This window comes from Lissotriton vulgaris, unplaced genomic scaffold (genome assembly GCF_964263255.1).
Source record: "Lissotriton vulgaris unplaced genomic scaffold, aLisVul1.2 SCAFFOLD_2375, whole genome shotgun sequence".
In the NCBI taxonomy this organism is placed as follows: domain Eukaryota; kingdom Metazoa; phylum Chordata; class Amphibia; order Caudata; family Salamandridae; genus Lissotriton; species Lissotriton vulgaris.
In genome coordinates, this window is record NW_028252997.1 from 70,071 (window position 1) to 88,043 (window position 17,973).

Sequence of the window (17,973 nt, forward strand, 5' to 3'; positions counted from 1 at the left end):
CCTGCAGGTTGACTCCTTTATGTGAATGTAGATTTCTGAATTTCAAAAATTCACAAATCTTTACAAAGGCATTTCTGAAAAAGGTTTGATATGTTTGGCTCGTATAGAGAGCCATTAGCGTAGATGACTGAACTCTAAATCTAATAATTAATTGCTATGAAAAAACAATAGTGGAACAGAACATGCTAAACACTGTTGCTACATCATAACGGATTTCCAGGCTGCTCTAGCTGAGCACTGTGAGAGCCTGACAGAGCAGTCCTGGAAAGCAAGGGTCACAGCTTCTGGAAAAGAGGGAATGCACAGAGCGGAGGAGTTAGGTGGCAAGATGCCACATATTGATTTTAAAACAAATTGGACAGGGAGGACAGGCACATTTTGTATGGGTCTGTATAACTCCTCTGTCCCTGCATAGCAGTTGAAAGCAGGGGCAGGTGATTTTAGGGCCATATATAGCATACAATTATAGATGGGTAAAAAGTGGATTACATTGATGTGTTTTCACCTCGGAGTTCGAAGTGACATTATAGACTCCTTGAGCTTTGCTCTCATTGTCTATTTGATATCCCCCTAAACACCTTACTGAAAAACCTTATCCATATTTCATGTTAACCATCTATAATTCTACATGTTATGTATGGCACCTATAGAGAGCCTTTGGCATAAACAGCTGGATTCTAAATCCAGTAATTCACTACTAAGACATATAAACAATGGGTAACAGAACTTGTTAACCACAATTGCTACATTATAAAAGAATTATAGGTTGCTCTGTCTGGGCTCTCTAAGAGCCTGCCAAAGCAGCACTGGAGATCCGTGTGTACTTCATCTTCAAGGGATAGAAGGGAAGGTACAGAGAGTTCTTAGGAATGGGTGGCATGAAGCCATATAATTTGTTTTCAAATTTGGGACAGGGAGGAGATCCCATGGCTTCCTCATTACACCTCTTTTTCTGTTTAGCAGTTGAAAGCAGTGGCAGATGTATTTAGAGGCCATACATAATATAAAATTACAGCTGGGTTAAAGCAAATTATGAGGATGTTACCCATCTGCCATCTATAATTCCATATATGATATGGGAGGAAGCTGTCTGAGGTTGGTAGGAAAAAGGATGCCAGGTTTTTCTTAGTACCTTTGGGACAGGGAGTGGGGCCATCTTATGTATGGCTCCCTATTACTCCTCTGTCCTAGAGCAACTGGAGCAGATGATTTTGGAGACCATACACAACCTAAAATTAAAGTGTAAATAAAACAGTTTTTTCATCCAGAGGTTCTTACTGACATCGTACACATCACATTCATTGCTCTCGTTATTTATTTGATGTTACTCAGAACCTCTTGGTGAAAAACATCCCTGATGTTCAATGTTACCACCTATCTATATTTCTATATGTTAATCGCTACTTACATAAATGTGAAATTCTCTCCGAATATGTAATTTTCTTAGTGTACCAGTGCACATGCATACAATCACATTTTTGCTGTTTCCAAAGAAAATTATTTTGCACAAGTGATAAAGATCTTCTCCTTTTCCATTTGTTGTGGGGATGTTGATTTCCCATTCACACTCAAGAGTGGGATTTACTCACTCTTTTCACAGGATTAAATCTCTGAGCATTTCTAAGATTGCAATAGGTCACATATGTGAATATTACCATATTCAGAAAATCATTGGTGTTTGGGTTGTTCCTAGGATTTCAGGGCATATTTTTGCTGGGGTGTCCACTCCCGGTCCCTGGGGGGTTATATTGTGTAGTATTAACAAATTTAGGACAATATTATGCATGTGTAAATCCCTTTATGAGTGTAACTTCAGGATTTCAGAGTACCAAACTCGAGTTTACAATTGTTGATATAAGTAAGACCTACACTCAAAAAAGGGTCATTTTTTGGAGTCCACCATCAAACGTTCTTTTGCAGCAGAAAGTGACTGCGCTCCATTTATTAATCCCATTATCAGTGACCACACTCACTCATTACTGTTGCCTATTTCTCACGCATAGGCCTGTACAAAAGAGAGTCTGATGATTTCAGTCTAAAAACAAGACAGTTTGAATCATCGGACATCAAATCCATTAAGGAAAGGACCTTTGATTTATAACTTCTGTTTTATCCTTCATCGTAGACCTGATTTTTATCTACATGCACTGAAAAGATTCACTCCTCCAGGATTCAGTAGTGAAACACAATAGGCATTTAGAAATATTACAGTTTGAATGCGTAGCTTTCCCCAGTACATTAGAGCACAATTATGAAGTAGTTCATATGCTTCAAGTTTTTACTACATGAGCTATTTATGGGAACATATCTAAAAGGACTCCATGGGCCATATCATGATGGTCTTTAATTAAGCAGGTCAAAGCCTAGCACATATATTTTGTGCCTGCAAGAAGAGTCACTGCTTTATTTTCTGACAGAACTACTCAGAAACAGTAAGCAAGGTTTGCCTCTTTAAATTTCTGATATGTGTTGTCTAAAATTACCAACTAACTCAGAGAAGTATCGAGTTAAATTAATTCACTTTATACTCTTTAGATGCATAAAACAGATGCTGCATTCTACGCTTAACCTTTGAACTTGACCCATGTAGTCAGATTCTACAGGAAAACACATTAAGACTTAATTATACATAAATTGCTGATATGTTGCATATCTGCCAATGTATCTAGGAATAATGTAAAGAAAAAGCAAGAACGTGAAATGTCAAAGATCAACCATTAAGTCAGACACAGTCTATCTTGCCCATTGGGATTTCTTGTGCTCTTTTCCAGTGAATTAGCAGTGGAGAAGTACTGTTATATCTTAAATAATATCACAAACAATGTAGATATGGTTGGACCATGGTTCTATTAGTCTTGGCAAACATGGAATGGAATACTAAACAAAGTAAGTACCATTGATTCAAATTGAATTGTTTCCTTCCTTTTATTTTATCTAAGTGCCTTATTCATCGTCCAGGTGGTGTAGGCTCTAAGATCATTCAATCACAGAAGCCCGAATATTATCCAGAGAGAGTCCAGAAAAATATTTTATAAAAAACTAATAAGACAAATTAACATACAAAGGTAGAATGCATTGTTAACTGCAGTATGTAAGAAACTATGGTAGAATTTCTCCTACTTACACCACTGTCACTTGCACTCCTCTCATCCCGTTCAAAGGCCTGGAAAGTAGGGAAAATAAAGATTTAGAAGAAAACAATGTTCTTAGCCGGGTGTAGTTGGGGTGAAATGCAATGCAAAAGTGACACTGTATTCAACCATTAACTTAAAGTTACCTTTACCAGTTGTAACTGAACCATTCAGCTACCCTCTAAACCTGCACTAATGACATAAGAATGCTGTTCCCTCCATCAGCTCCATTGCTGATTCCAGCTGCTACTATCGACTAACTTTGAATCCCCATCCTGACCATCATCTCAGATGCCACTCCTTTGACAATAAGCCCTTTGTTATTTACATCTGCTGCAAACCAGGGCCAAAATGAGGTAAAACCTGCTATGTACATTCCACACACGGCTCATTCATTCACTAAGATTCTGAGAGGGTGAAGTTATCGAACGGTGCCTTGTAGGAGTTTTATTCTGGAAAACATGGTAATGTTATATGATAATTTGTGAATACCGCCAGTGGTTACATACTGCCCATTAAAAAAGTAGAAAACACATTTTAGAAGGGAATTGTGTTTGACCAAGTGCCCAGAGGCGGGGAAATTGCTTTAACGCTGGCTTTCCATCTACAGGAAACTGGACCATTGCTAAAGAATGAGCTGCAAATGTGCTAAAACTGGTGCCATTATCTAAGAGTGCTCACTACATGGATGAGAACTGAAAGAGACATCCCATGCACGCCATATGTTTTTATTTTTAATCCCTGAAGATAAAAAATTTCCCTTGCCTTTTTCATTTTCTTCTGATCAGGACTCCAGTGGGTTGACAGAATATAATGTTCAATACCTTATAAAAGAACTTGGTCTTCCGCCTCATTCCTCTATATGGTTATGGAATTCCTCAGTGACTTGCAACATCATTATAATGTAAGGAAGAGGGTACTGTATTCCTTGTATTACACTGTTTGTTTCCCCTTTTAATAAATAGTGTTTTGTCCTTAATTCTATGTGTGTTCTAAAAGAATCTTCTGAGGGCACAGTGCTAGCTTAATGCCTTCTCTCCCCTTATCATTACACACTGCAAAGTAGAGGCTTTAACATCCAGTACAGGATGAATTTTTCAGAGTGGTTTTTCCGAACAATGATATTAACTGATGTTGTCCGCCTGCAGCTTATGGGAATTCAAAACAAAATATTACACACTGCGCATGCATGGACCAGGGTCAGATTGGAGTTCTGGACTTTTTTTTGTTCCGTCCAGAGGTGTCAGGGTACAACACCCAAAGACCCCGGAGTCCCACCTGCCTTGGTGCACAAATGAACAGAAACACGGGCTTCTCGATGGTGGCGTCAAAGACCAAAGGTTTATTACTGCAGGGACACAGAAGTCACAGAATCTACACACGGGCAGAATCTAGGAGACTGTTCGATTTGTACAAAGTGGGTTGCTCCTTATATACTAAAAATTGTGCTCTAGGCAAATATTTCACATGTCGGTACATTCCCAAACCTTTGTGTCTCTAAACAATAAATATTTGGCGTTACACAGGAACTGTCGATAATATCTGATACCAAACATCACGAAGAGGGGTTCCCACCAGTCCATCACAATCCCTTGTCAATATTGCATTCAAGACCCGGACCGCCTCATCGTAAAGTTCGTTACCTCCCCCTAATAAAGGCCCAGAAGGAAAGGAGCAGAGCCAGGTGCAGAAGATAGAAAAGCGGGATAAGAGATGTTTGTGGGTTGTAAATGGGCAAGGCTACCGGCTTCGGCCGCCTAATCATGATCAGGTACAATGGACAGGAAAACCAGTTCAGGTGGGCTGGCCTCGGGCAGAGGAGGCAGCCTTTGTCGAGTCATGCAGCTTCAGCGTGATCTGGTTTAAGGTGCACGTGTCATGTAAGAGGTGAATCTCCGGCTAAGGCTACGTGTCCTTAATCAAAGTGAAGTGAATGAAATGATCAGAGGCTATTGCATATGTGAGGGCAAGGAACCACAAAATGGCGGCCATGATCTTAAGATGGATGCCGTGTGTATATCAGAAATGTGTCAGTGGAAGGAGTGCTCTTGCTCGTAGCGTAGCGAAAACACTAGGATATACTAAATGGATCATTTGCGGTTCGCTGATACTAATTTTATGTATTTCCGACAAACTTGAAAACACGGGTTCAAGTCGTCACGGAACCGTCACGGAACCTCAGACCCTCCTTTTGCCCTTACATAGGCAATTACTCAATCTATGTCTGAATCTAGTTCTATGCTCATCAGGTCAGTGACATGTTGTTGTATCATCATCCTTTCTCGTGTCTTTTCTCCAAATGCAGGTGGTTTCCTAAAACAGGTTGTAGCACAAAGACTACACAGAGCAGGACCACACTGGATAATCAGACAACATGAGAATAGTAATATTAAGATGACACCAATGACCATTAGAACCTTCCATCCCCACGCTGAGATCAGAGTCCAAACCCACTCCATAAAGGACCAGTTTCCCTCATCTACATGTATGGAGTCCGAAATCTTGTGCAACTTAGAGATCGCCTCGTAAACTGTTGGAGCATTATTAGGAATAAAGACACAGCAGCTCGATTGGATCATTCTGCATACCCCACCTCGATCTGCAAGTATAACATCTAGAACCATACGGTTCTGCAATGTCATGAGCCTATCCGCCTGAAGCTCAGCTGTCAGATTGCTAAGGGCACCAGCAGTTTCGGTAATAGTAGATTCAACTACCCGTGTTAGCTGACGTATGTTTCTACTATTGGCCATAGGCCCCCAGAACGGAAGGAAGCCTTTGAAGAAGTCTCCAGCTTCCTGACCAGCTGTATCTTCCTTGCTGAAGACACCTCTCGCTACTCTTGTTCTGTGGTAATCAGGTGAAGCAGTGTATGTCGGAGGCAATAATCGAGCAATATAACATGATCCTGAGAAGTCGGCAGGCAACCATGTATAAGCTCTGTCTCGACAAATGAAATAGGTACCCCTAGCAGTAAGAAAGGCAGGGGAAGAGTTAGCCGGAAACACATAAGTCTCTACGCACTCACTCCTCCCTAGCTGAGCTCTCGGATTTCTCCCATTACCTTGCAAACAGACCTGACCTCGGTGAGGTACGACCCAGATTGGAGTTGAGCTTTTACGCTTGCTTTCTCCTAAACTAAGGCGATACTCTGAAGTATTCCAACTTAAATATACTCGCAATTCGTCTCTAGGGTAAGATGGAGTATTATTGACGTCTTTGATCATGTCAATAATTCCCTGGACTAAAGCTTTGTTGGCAGAGTTATATTTAGTGGAGCGTGGTGGACGTGGAGGATAGGTCTCAAGAGCATAAGCAAAGATGGTTTGAAGGGCCTGAAATGATCCATTGTAGCTGAAAGGCAAAACCAGATAGGGAATACCTTTATCCATAGTGTGGGGTATCAAGCCACACACCCAACAGTCTGTCGTGTTAACTACCAGTTGGTGTTGGTGCAAGAGCTGTACAAAAGTATTATTAATGAATTCTGAGCGTCGAGCTTGCTCATGTTCCGGAAACGAGTGAAAAGAGTGTATAGAAGAAACAGTAGAAATAGCAGGATCAAGGGGAGGTACTGTAGATACTGGCACAAAAATCAAATTTATGCTAAAGACAATTCCACCCACCAGTGTTGCTAAAACAATCAAAAATGTAATGGCACATTGCATCAAGAAACATTTGCTATGAAGAATTCTATTTAGTCTGTTTCTGCGAACGTAAATCACATTTTCTCGTTGCAGCGCAGGAAGTTCCATCTTCTACAATCCGCTCGCGACCACTGATGATGTGTACGTAGATGAAAATGCCTCTGTCAGCCCTGGGAGTTCCCAGTACTAACAGAAAGATCGACCTTGTGTCAGACCCCTGCAAATTCAAACTAGGCACACAGCCACGACCCTACGGCTACCCAGACGGCAAGGCAATTTATTAAAAACAATAAACAATAGCAAACTTCCTGGCTGAAAAGCAAAAAAGTCCAATGTATATAAATATCAAAATCACAATATGCAGTTGCCTGCTTTATTAGTTCGTTTTATGGCTTCTAAGGTTGTATCTTTTCTTCGCTGGTACTGTTTGATCGGAAAATAGTGTATCACTAGCAGCTGTTGCAGAGTTTACGTTCGCAGATGGCAAAGTTTCTTCTGATGCTGGAGACAAATTTTCAATGTTCAAAGCAGTCTTTTCAAGAGGAGAGTCACGTTTCAAAGTGTCAGAAATCAAATCGGCATCGCTGAAAGGGACAAATTTCGGAGTTGTTTCAGCTTCGGAGGCACCAATTCCCTTCTTCACCCAGTCGTCGTAGGGCAGCGGCAGTGGAACACGCTTTACGTGAGAAGCGTGGATCCAGTGCTTGCGACCAGCAACACGTACAGCTGTCCTCGTCGCCAGCAGGATTTGGAAGGGGCCGATGTAGCGAGGCTGAAGATTCTTTGTCCTCGCAAAATTTCTGACCACCACGTGGTCGCCGGGTTTCAGCTGATGCCCTGGACTCTCCGGAGGTTTTGGCAAAGCATCAAAGACCTGTTGATGAATAAGACTTAATTTAGCAGTCAAGTCGTAAAGATAGTCTATCAACATAGGATATTCAATGGAGCAGAATTGTTTAGGCCTTGGCACACCCCAGACATTTGCCGGGCGGCCAAATACAATCTCATATGGAGAAAGCCCTATTCTAGAATGCACTGTTGCTCTCGTTGATAACAAGGCCAAAGGAAGTGCGTCTGGCCAAGCCAAACCTGTGGATGCTTGAATTTTGGCTATTTTAAGCTTGAGGGTGCCATTGTAACCCTCAACTAAACCAGCAGACTGGGGATGGTTCGCACTATGAAATTTTTGTTTCAATCCTAGACCAGCACACACACTCTGCATAACTTTCCCTATAAACTCACTTCCGTTATCTGACCATACAATCCGTGGCATTCCATACCTAGGGAAAAATTCTTTGAGAAGAATTTTGGCAGTTGATAAAGCAGTGTTGTCCTTTAGTGGGTATGCTTCTATCCACCTGGAAAAAGCACAAACCACCACCAGGACGTATTTTAAATTGTTGCAGCGTTCCATGTGAATGAAGTCTAACTGTATTACTTCAAAGGGACAGGAAGGAGGAGCAAAATGACCAGCTGGAGTTGGAGTTCCCTTGCCAGGATTATGCATCAAGCACACCATACAATTTTTCACCACTCTCTCTGCACACTTACTGATTCCCTCATTCTTCCAAACCGGAGCTAACATCTTACATATCCCTTTAGAACTTATGTGCGCCACTCCATGCGCCATCGTCACTACTGCAAGCACATATGCATCAGGCAACATCCAACGCTGCTGTTCTGTCAAATCGATCCAACATCCATTCGAGTCCAATTTGCCCGTACTTTCTCTCCATACGCGTTTCTCTTCCTCAGTCGCTTCTTTCTGAATCTCTTTCACACTTTCCATTGTGTCCTCACACATTCCAGACTCAGCAATCCATCTTGCAGACGTAGCAACATACATTCTACTCATCATGTCTCTAGCTGTCTGTTTAGCGGTTTCATCAGCAAAGGCATTTCCCCGACCAACATCATCCGTGATTGCTTTATGAGCACTGCACTTCACAATCGCAACTTCAGTCGGTAAGGTTAGAGATTCTAACAAGTCGTTAACTAGCTGACCATGTTGAATCTTAGTCCCATGGGACGTAATGAAACCCCTTTCTCTCCACAACCGGCCAAAACTATGGGCCACGCCAAATGCGTACTGACTATCTGTAAACACATTCACTCTCTTTCCCTCAGCTAAAACACACGCTCTCGTAAGAGCTATTAACTCTGCAGCTTGGGCAGAATTCTGACTCACTCTTGCAGTCTCCACAATCGTCTTCAAAGTCGTTACCGCGTAGGCAGCAGTCACATCACCATTCTCCAATTTAAAACATGACCCGTCCACATACAGCGTACCATCTGGGTCGGATAGAGGAGTATCTCTCAAGTCGATACGACCTTTTGTCTCTTCTTCCGTTTTGAAATAACAGTCATGTGGCTCAGAATCACTCGACTCTTGATCAGTCGGCAACAATGTTGCTGGGTTCAATACATTGCATCTTTTGATCTGAATATGACTCGCTAATAACGTCAGCTCGTAACCAGATAATCTCGCACTAGTAAGGTGTTGTGTCTTCGTTCGGTTCATGAGTGTGTCCACTGCATGAGGAACCATGACCACTAGCATATTGTTCATCACCAAACCAGCAGATTGTCGAATGGAAGCTGCAGCTGCCGCTGTAGCCCTCAAACAACTAGGCAATGCTCTAGCTACCGGATCTAATGTTGATGAGAAATACGCACAAGGGCGTTGTTTATCACCAAACTTCTGTGTCAAGACACTCAACGCGCAACCTTCTCTTTCGTGAACGTAGAGCGTGAATGGCTTACTGTAATCAGGTGTGCCCAATACAGGAGCTGAACACAAAGCTTTTCGTAATTCAGCAAAACTCTTTTGACATTCATCAGACCATGGCACCGGACTCGGAACATTTTTCCCAGTCAAAGCTACCAACGGTTTTGCTAAAAGTGAAAAATTTGGGATCCATTGCCTACAGTAAGAGGTAATACCTAGAAAGGCACGTACTTCCCTCTGTGTGCGTGGAACACTCATTTGCATAATTGCTTTTATTCTTTCTGGGGTCAACTTCCTTCCCTCCTTTGACAAGAGATGACCTAAATAGGTTACTTCTTGGCAGCAATATTGCATTTTGGAAGGTGACACCTTATGATTCAAATTAGACAAATGATGCAATAGTGAAATTGTAGCTGCTTTGCAAGTTTCCTTGTCATCGGCAGCCACCAAAAGATCATCTACGTATTGTACTAGGGCAGAACCTGGAGGAAGGACAAAAGAATCTAACTGGCTTTTTAAAGCTTGACTGTAAATAGATGGACTTTCACAGTAGCCTTGTGGAGCGCGTTTAAATCTGAAACTGCGACCTCCTAAACAGAAGCCAAAAATATCTCTGCTTTCCTCGGCTATCGGAATGCTGAAAAAGGCATTCTTCAAGTCGATGACTGAGAACCATGTAGCTGTAGCAGGAATCAATGTTAACAAAGCAGTAATGTCTGGCACTACAGGAAACTGCGGAATTACAATCTTATTAACTTCTCTAAGGTCTATGACAAACCTATAGACTGGAGGCTTTGTAGGATCTGTTCGTTTCAAAATCGGCAATACAGGACTATTACAAACATTTCCTCGCGTTTCTTCAACCACACCTTTTTTAATCAAATCTTGCACAATCAATAAGAGTGCACGCTCACCTTCATTCGATATTTTATATTGAGGAATTCTTGGAAATTTCACATTCGCTTTCAAAGTTACTACATACGGTGGAATCTCTAGTAGACCTACATCATTGGGACCAGTCGCCCAAAGAGAATCAGGGAGTGAACGTAGCTCCGGCGGGAGTTTGTCCATTGACAAGTACATCGGAGAGGTGAGTCTTTTACCCAAAGTAAGCTGTACTCCTTCCGGAGAACAGTACAATGTCGCATATAGTCGTTTTAACAAATCTAAACCAAGCAGATTTTCATTACAACCTGTCGTCAAAATTAAGGGTGCTTTCAATTGACACGGTCCAACAGAAATAGACAAAGGACCAGATATCGGGTTGTACACAGGGGCGCCTGAAAAACCTACGGAAACATTTGTTGAGCCAGACAAAGGTGCGCCAGGGAGTTTCGCATGCATGATAGAACTTTTTGCGGCACCAGTATCCAACAGAAACGGTTCGACTACACCTGATGTTGCTACTGCGACATAAGGCCCACTCTGATCCACTGGAACTGATACTACTCCCTCTCTCTGTCTATGGCTGTCCTAGTACCCATTTTGTTGAAATCCCTCTTCAACTTCACAATAATCCTCAACAAGATATTGCTGAGATCTATTCTGTTGAGCTGACTGTACATTTCGCTGATCAAAGTGATTAGAAGGACGATCATTAGTTTGTGGAGGCATAGCACCTCGTCCTCGACCTCTAGAATTCTGTGCAAAACCACCACGACCTCTCTGAGCTGCTGCCGCATTATTTTGCGCTAAAATCTGACAATCATTTTTATAGTGACCCTCTTTCTTACAGTACGCACACTGATTCCACTGGTATTGAGGCCTGGTCGAATTATAATCTGTCTTTTGATACGAATTCTGTTGCATATTAGTCTGATTCGTGCGAGGCGGATACGCCTGCTGTAAAAGAACTTTAGTCTTTAAATCTTTCGTTTTCTTCTCTGATTTCTCCTTTTCCTCTTTATCCCTATTTTCATAGTACTGTGCAGTCGCAAGTATTTGCGCTGTCGTAGATACAGCCCACGCACTTTCTGAGTCTTTCAATTTATTGCATAATTCGGGTAACAAATTATGCACAAATTTATCGACAAACAATCTCTGTCCTCCTTCAGTGCTCATATCCTGACCACTATGGTCTACAAAAGTCTCTTCGAACCTCGTGAAGAAGTCGGAGACACTTTCGTCTTTCTTCTGCTTGCATGCGGATAATTTATCCCAATTAACACGCAATGCTGGCATCAGAGTCTTCATTAAATCTATTATTCTGCCAGGAAGATTAGCAATTAGGGGTTCGGGTTTCGCACCACCTATTTGTTGAGCATCTGCTGCAGTGATAGCTGCCCAATCACCACCTAAAGCAGCCTGATGATCCTCTCTACGAATTTTAGCCCACACTGGTTGTGGAACTACATTACCAAACAACATATCAATGTCGGCTAAGTTCATTATACAAGCCTCAACTGTCTGTGTCAATTCCTTGTAATATCCGGCTGGATTCTTACGTGGATCTGGCAAGGCCTGTTTCACTGCTAACACTTCTGCTCGCTTCCACGGAATATGTATCCATACTCTTTGGAACTGTGCTGGAGCAGCTGCAATACCCGCATTATCATCACGTTGTACTGCTTCGCGCCAAATTGGAGGAACTTCCCTCATAGGATATTGGCGACTTAGCTTCATTCTACCTTTCTCTAAATCTCTCGGCGAACGAAGAGATGGATCATTCCTAAAACTCAAAATGAGTTCCATCGCTTCCTTTATATTATCGCCCACTATCATTCCAGCAGCAAACTCTTTTTGAATCTTAATTAAATCTTCCAAATCTGATTCGACATCGTCTTCTTCTATTTCCTCACGCAACAACGAGCACATCTCGTCGAAGACGTATCGCTGTGTTGGCTCTCCCCATTGCATAAATGTCTCTAACACATCTTTCGTACTATATCTTCTAACTTTTGTAATCCATCTGAGAGCTGTGGAGTCTAAAACTCCCCGTTCCTCAGTACTTGGAAGCTGACTCCGTCTCTGAACAGAGTCAGGAGTAGGAGTCTTAATCAAGGTTTTATATATAGGAGACAGCATATTAGTAACAGAATCAGTAATTCTTCGACGAACAGAAAGTGGAGTTAGTACACTCGCAGACATAGAGAACGCAGTAGAGGTAGGAATAGATGACGAAACAGTAGGAGTATCGAGGAAAATAGTTTGAGGACCAATAGGTACAGTGGTAGGTATAGGAGCGGGCAGTGCAGGAAGAGGAGGAGCTGTAGGAACATTTACATTCACCACAGGAGGTATAGGAACTTGATTCTGAGGAACAAGAACACCAGGTTGTCCAGCAACCGGCAATTGAACATCCGGTATAAGTGGAGCCGCAGCACCTTGTGCATACGGTGGAGGCGACCGTAACAGATAAGATAGCAGAGGATCGTTTTCGGAATCCTCCAGTATCTTAGCCATTTTCGATGGCAAGGCAGGATAGCACTTGTCAATCGCTAAGTTACGCTCTCTAATGGCTACATCTATGGCTTTCTCACACTCGTTAGCCTGCAACTGCTTAGTCGCTTGCTCTAGAGTTAACTCTTCTAGTTCTTTTTGCTCTTTTTTCAACCTTTTCATTTCTCTCTGTTTGGATTCTTTCCGCCAATAACGAAAAGAGTCAAACATTGCCGGCCGGGCTTTCTTCCTAAACAATTTCGCTTCTAAATTGTCGAGAATCTCTTGTTCAAAACTACCATGCAGTGGCCAACTAAGGACACCATCCTTCTTACAATAACGGACCCATATCTCATTATAAGTTATAGGACCCACACCATACTTACAATATAGGTCATATAGGGGAGTCCCAATCGGAGGAACCAGACAGGAATCCTCTAATTGTGAGTCACTGTTGCAACTAAAACAAGACAACATTTTCCGACTTACCATTCTCAGTCCGGAACACAAAACAAACAAAACACGAAACAAATTGTGCACTTGAACCAAGAACTTAGGCCTACCAAAACGAACTGATGTATCGATACCCAAAACTGAACCAAATAGATTATCGTAACCAGAACAACTAGTGATAATCTTACAAAACCAAACCAAACCAAGAACCGATCAAGGATTTTTAACAATCCTCACAAAAGTAACCAGCTAGCTATCACTAAATACTTAACTGAGGCACTGAAGACGTCACCAAGGAGAAACCCGTCACGTTTCGCCGTACTAAGGACTGCACCACTTCGGGTCCAAGACAGGGCGACGGTCAAGGCAACGGCCCACTGCAGCCGTCCTGAACGGGAACCCTCGTGGAAGAGAACTTCAGGGCCACTTTTGCGATATGCCGGGATCGATGAAGTGGGGCGCCTCCCTCAGGAATCTTCACACGAAGCTTCTCGAACTCTTCAGGCTTTTGGACCGGTACCGAATGACGTCGCCCCACGTTGGGCGCCAATTGGAGTTCTGGACTTTTTTTTGTTCCGTCCAGAGGTGTCAGGGTACAACACCCAAAGACCCCGGAGTCCCACCTGCCTTGGTGCACAAATGAACAGAAACACGGGCTTCTCGATGGTGGCGTCAAAGACCAAAGGTTTATTACTGCAGGGACACAGAAGTCACAGAATCTACACACGGGCAGAATCTAGGAGACTGTTCGATTTGTACAAAGTGGGTTGCTCCTTATATACTAAAAATTGTGCTCTAGGCAAATATTTCACATGTCGGTACATTCCCAAACCTTTGTGTCTCTAAACAATAAATATTTGGCGTTACACAGGAACTGTCGATAATATCTGATACCAAACATCACGAAGAGGGGTTCCCACCAGTCCATCACAATCCCTTGTCAATATTGCATTCAAGACCCGGACCGCCTCATCGTAAAGTTCGTTACCTCCCCCTAATAAAGGCCCAGAAGGAAAGGAGCAGAGCCAGGTGCAGAAGATAGAAAAGCGGGATAAGAGATGTTTGTGGGTTGTAAATGGGCAAGGCTACCGGCTTCGGCCGCCTAATCATGATCAGGTACAATGGACAGGAAAACCAGTTCAGGTGGGCTGGCCTCGGGCAGAGGAGGCAGCCTTTGTCGAGTCATGCAGCTTCAGCGTGATCTGGTTTAAGGTGCACGTGTCATGTAAGAGGTGAATCTCCGGCTAAGGCTACGTGTCCTTAATCAAAGTGAAGTGAATGAAATGATCAGAGGCTATTGCATATGTGAGGGCAAGGAACCACAAAATGGCGGCCATGATCTTAAGATGGATGCCGTGTGTATATCAGAAATGTGTCAGTGGAAGGAGTGCTCTTGCTCGTAGCGTAGCGAAAACACTAGGATATACTAAATGGATCATTTGCGGTTCGCTGATACTAATTTTATGTATTTCCGACAAACTTGAAAACACGGGTTCAAGTCGTCACGGAACCGTCACGGAACCTCAAGGTGACTCGATAATTCTCGCATCAGTGCCTACTCTAACCAGGGATCACATTCGGCAACTCTGGGCATTAGGTTGCCTCATCTCTGCAACGGCCCCCCACATTCGCTGGGGATGCCTGATTTCACCTTGGAGATACCCAGTAGAGACCATCTCACAGGGATAACCAGGACGGGTTTCCCAGCGGTCTACAGCGCCACAACGCCTCAGGGCAGCAGTGCGCTTTACAAGACACATACATTACATGCCTTATCATCACTTCAAGACTTCTCAACATTTAATGTCATTTTCAAGAACAGACAAATTGTGAAATGCTTCAAACACCCAGAAAATCCAAAAGCACCCTTTGAGCCATAAGAGGGCAGTAGGACGTGTTTCCAATTCCCGTTTTAGGGAACGGACTACCGCATACATGAAAGTGGGAATATATACTTATCAACAGAAGCATGAAAGATATTTTCACTAGAAGCATTGTTGAGTGAGACCACCAAAGTACTTTATGTCTGCTAATGGCCCACACATCATCACTCACCGCAATGCAAACAGCTAAGGCCAGAAGGCAGGACACCACAACTAAAGTCCTCATCTTTTATAAATGGTATCTACAAGGAAATATGAAAAAAACGTTAATAAAGAGTACATTTCAAAAAGGTTTTTCCAAAGAATTAAAATAAAATCTTGTGATTAAGCACAGATGCTCAATTGTATTAAAATTCACCTCGCCACCACCTGAGTATAGCACTGTTTGAAACAGATGTAGTGGGACACCATGTGAAAACAAGCTTATTTATACAGATTTTCTGCAATGAAAGGTGTGCCTCACTTGTTCAGTGCCTCACAGATATGTTTTACAACTTTTCTTCAGTTCTGTGCTTGCACCATTTCATGCAGTAGGACCTCTTGTAACTTTTCTATTCATTAAAAAAATCCCCCTGCAGCAGACAAAATACCTTCTGCCAGCCTAACTATAGAAGGTGTTTCCAGTATCCGGACATCATTTTCACCTGTTTGCATGTGTGATACAACATTCAAAGGCCGAAAAGTGACCCCTTAGCGCAATAAATGTGAATCATTGTGTTGCACCACTATTTGATTCATTTTAATAACTTTCCATCTGTTAGAGACAGAAACATTTTTTTTAAATCTTTATATAATTCAACGTTTGGTGAACTACATGGCTGGAGAAGCTAAGTAATATTTCTGCTGAAATAATGTTATGTCATAATGTTTTTATAGGCCCTGTCCATAATGATGCAGGTTTCCCTTAAGGTTGGAAATCCCTTTTATTGAATTTTCTATATGATTGTACACAATTAATATGAGCTAGTGCCATTTAGTAGGTTGAGGCAAAATAGACAAAAATAACAAACAGACAAATATGTTTACCCATTTGTTAACTGAACTGTTTAGCTTTTGTTCTCCTTTTCACAATACTTTAACCAGATTTAGTTTTTATTAACAAAATTAATAAAATTTATGAAGGCATTCACAACCATTCTGAGGGTCCGATTTACAAAGGTAAACTTAGCCCTGAAGTCTAAATTCAGACCAGAAGTCCAACTTTACACCTGGAGTCAAACTGTAGGCTTGAAGTCTAAAGGCCCAATTCGCAAAGGTAAACTTAGACCTGAAGTGTAAGTTTACCTTCGTGAATCGGGCCCTGAGTGTTTTTTTCACCAATTCTAGGAACCTCATTTAGGGCCATCAAAGCCTGGTCTAATATATTTATGCTCTATAAAGCAGCTAGGGATTGCCACTTCTAGAGGCAACTACTTAAATAGTACTGTAAACCATCGGAGTTCCAATAGTTGAAATCAGGCTGTTTAAGGTTAAATATAGGCATGGAAATCTACAATTTAAATAGATTTTGATGTACATTCCTGTGGATTTTTGTGAATTCCCTGACTTTTGACATTTTGAAATCTATGTAAATACAACAATTCATAGATTCGAACCTGCCTTTTTTTTAGACTTCAGCCCAGAATCCCGTTTTAAAATTGAAGATATGAACAGCATTTCCATATGTCAGTCAGCAAGGGGCTTTGCTTGTCCATGTAACATATGGATAAGCAAGAGCCTTAAATAACCTTCTGCAAGCTCAAACTTTAAAGGAATCATTACCAAATGAATATTTCTTCTACAAAATATACCATTTTAATTTTAACAGCTTTACATCATTTTAAATCGAGAGCAATAATCAGATATGAACGGTGTGTTTTTTACACAGAAAGTCTAAAGCATATAAATGCTATGACTGAAAGGGATTATGCTCGAAAATTGAACTGCCGGATGCCCACCTTACTCCTAGATTTGGATCAGTGTGGGCTTTTTAAATGTAAATATAAACTGTTTCATTACCATCCAATCAAGTTTACCTTGAAATAATATAGAAATGATCAGAACCTAAATCGACTCGACTGGTTACCCTTTCATTCAGCTCTGAAAAGCAATCTGAAAGTTAAAAGCAATAACTTACCAGAAGGAGCTTCTACAAGGGTTGTCTTCTGATGCTTTTGTGAGTGAAGTGGTGTTTGGTGTTACAATGTCTGCACTTTTATAGTGTTAGTTTAAGGGCTTGGCTCTACCAGGATTAGAGGTGATTGTGTCACACACATTACAGTGGGTGGTAAATAATCCACCCTTGATGACTCCTGCTTTAGTTTCCTTTGCTGCTGCTTTTAAGTGCAATATTTTGTAAAAACTGTGGTCTTGGTAAATAAATAGGTAAGGACACGAAACTCCACAATCGAGCTGTCGAAGTTTCCGTGGCCATTCAAACCACAATTCAGGCGTTGTCTGATAATTATGAATTCAATAATGCCTTTCACATTTTGAGACAGGTGGCTTTTTTGATTCTAGGAATTAGATGTTAAAACCTACACAGTATTAGAATGTTTGATCCCTTTGTCTTGTTCCTGCTTCTTGCTTACCGCATACGGCTCTGTCTGTCGCCATGGCAGGCAGGGCAATTATGAACTGAATTTAAACTCTACCTAGGTACCTGTGGGTCAGAATTTGCACCTCATTGCCATGGGGGAAATTAGCAACATTATCAGTCCAGCAAAATATATACAAATAATTCCTTTCTTAGTGTCAATTTTCTAGAGTTAGAT

General features: G+C 41.8%; 1 long non-coding RNA gene across 1 annotated transcript; it reads right to left on the reverse strand.

Annotated features, from left to right (window-relative positions):
* Positions 1 to 3,118: 3,118 nt before the first annotated feature.
* LOC147661193 (uncharacterized) lies at positions 3,119 to 17,378 on the reverse strand. The gene is made up of 3 exons (XR_015306010.1): positions 17,337 to 17,378; positions 15,393 to 15,462; positions 3,119 to 3,163 (listed from the first exon to the last, which is right to left on the reverse strand). It is a non-coding gene; the product is annotated as an uncharacterized LOC147661193 (long non-coding RNA).
* Between the last annotated feature and the right edge of the window lie 595 nt (positions 17,379 to 17,973).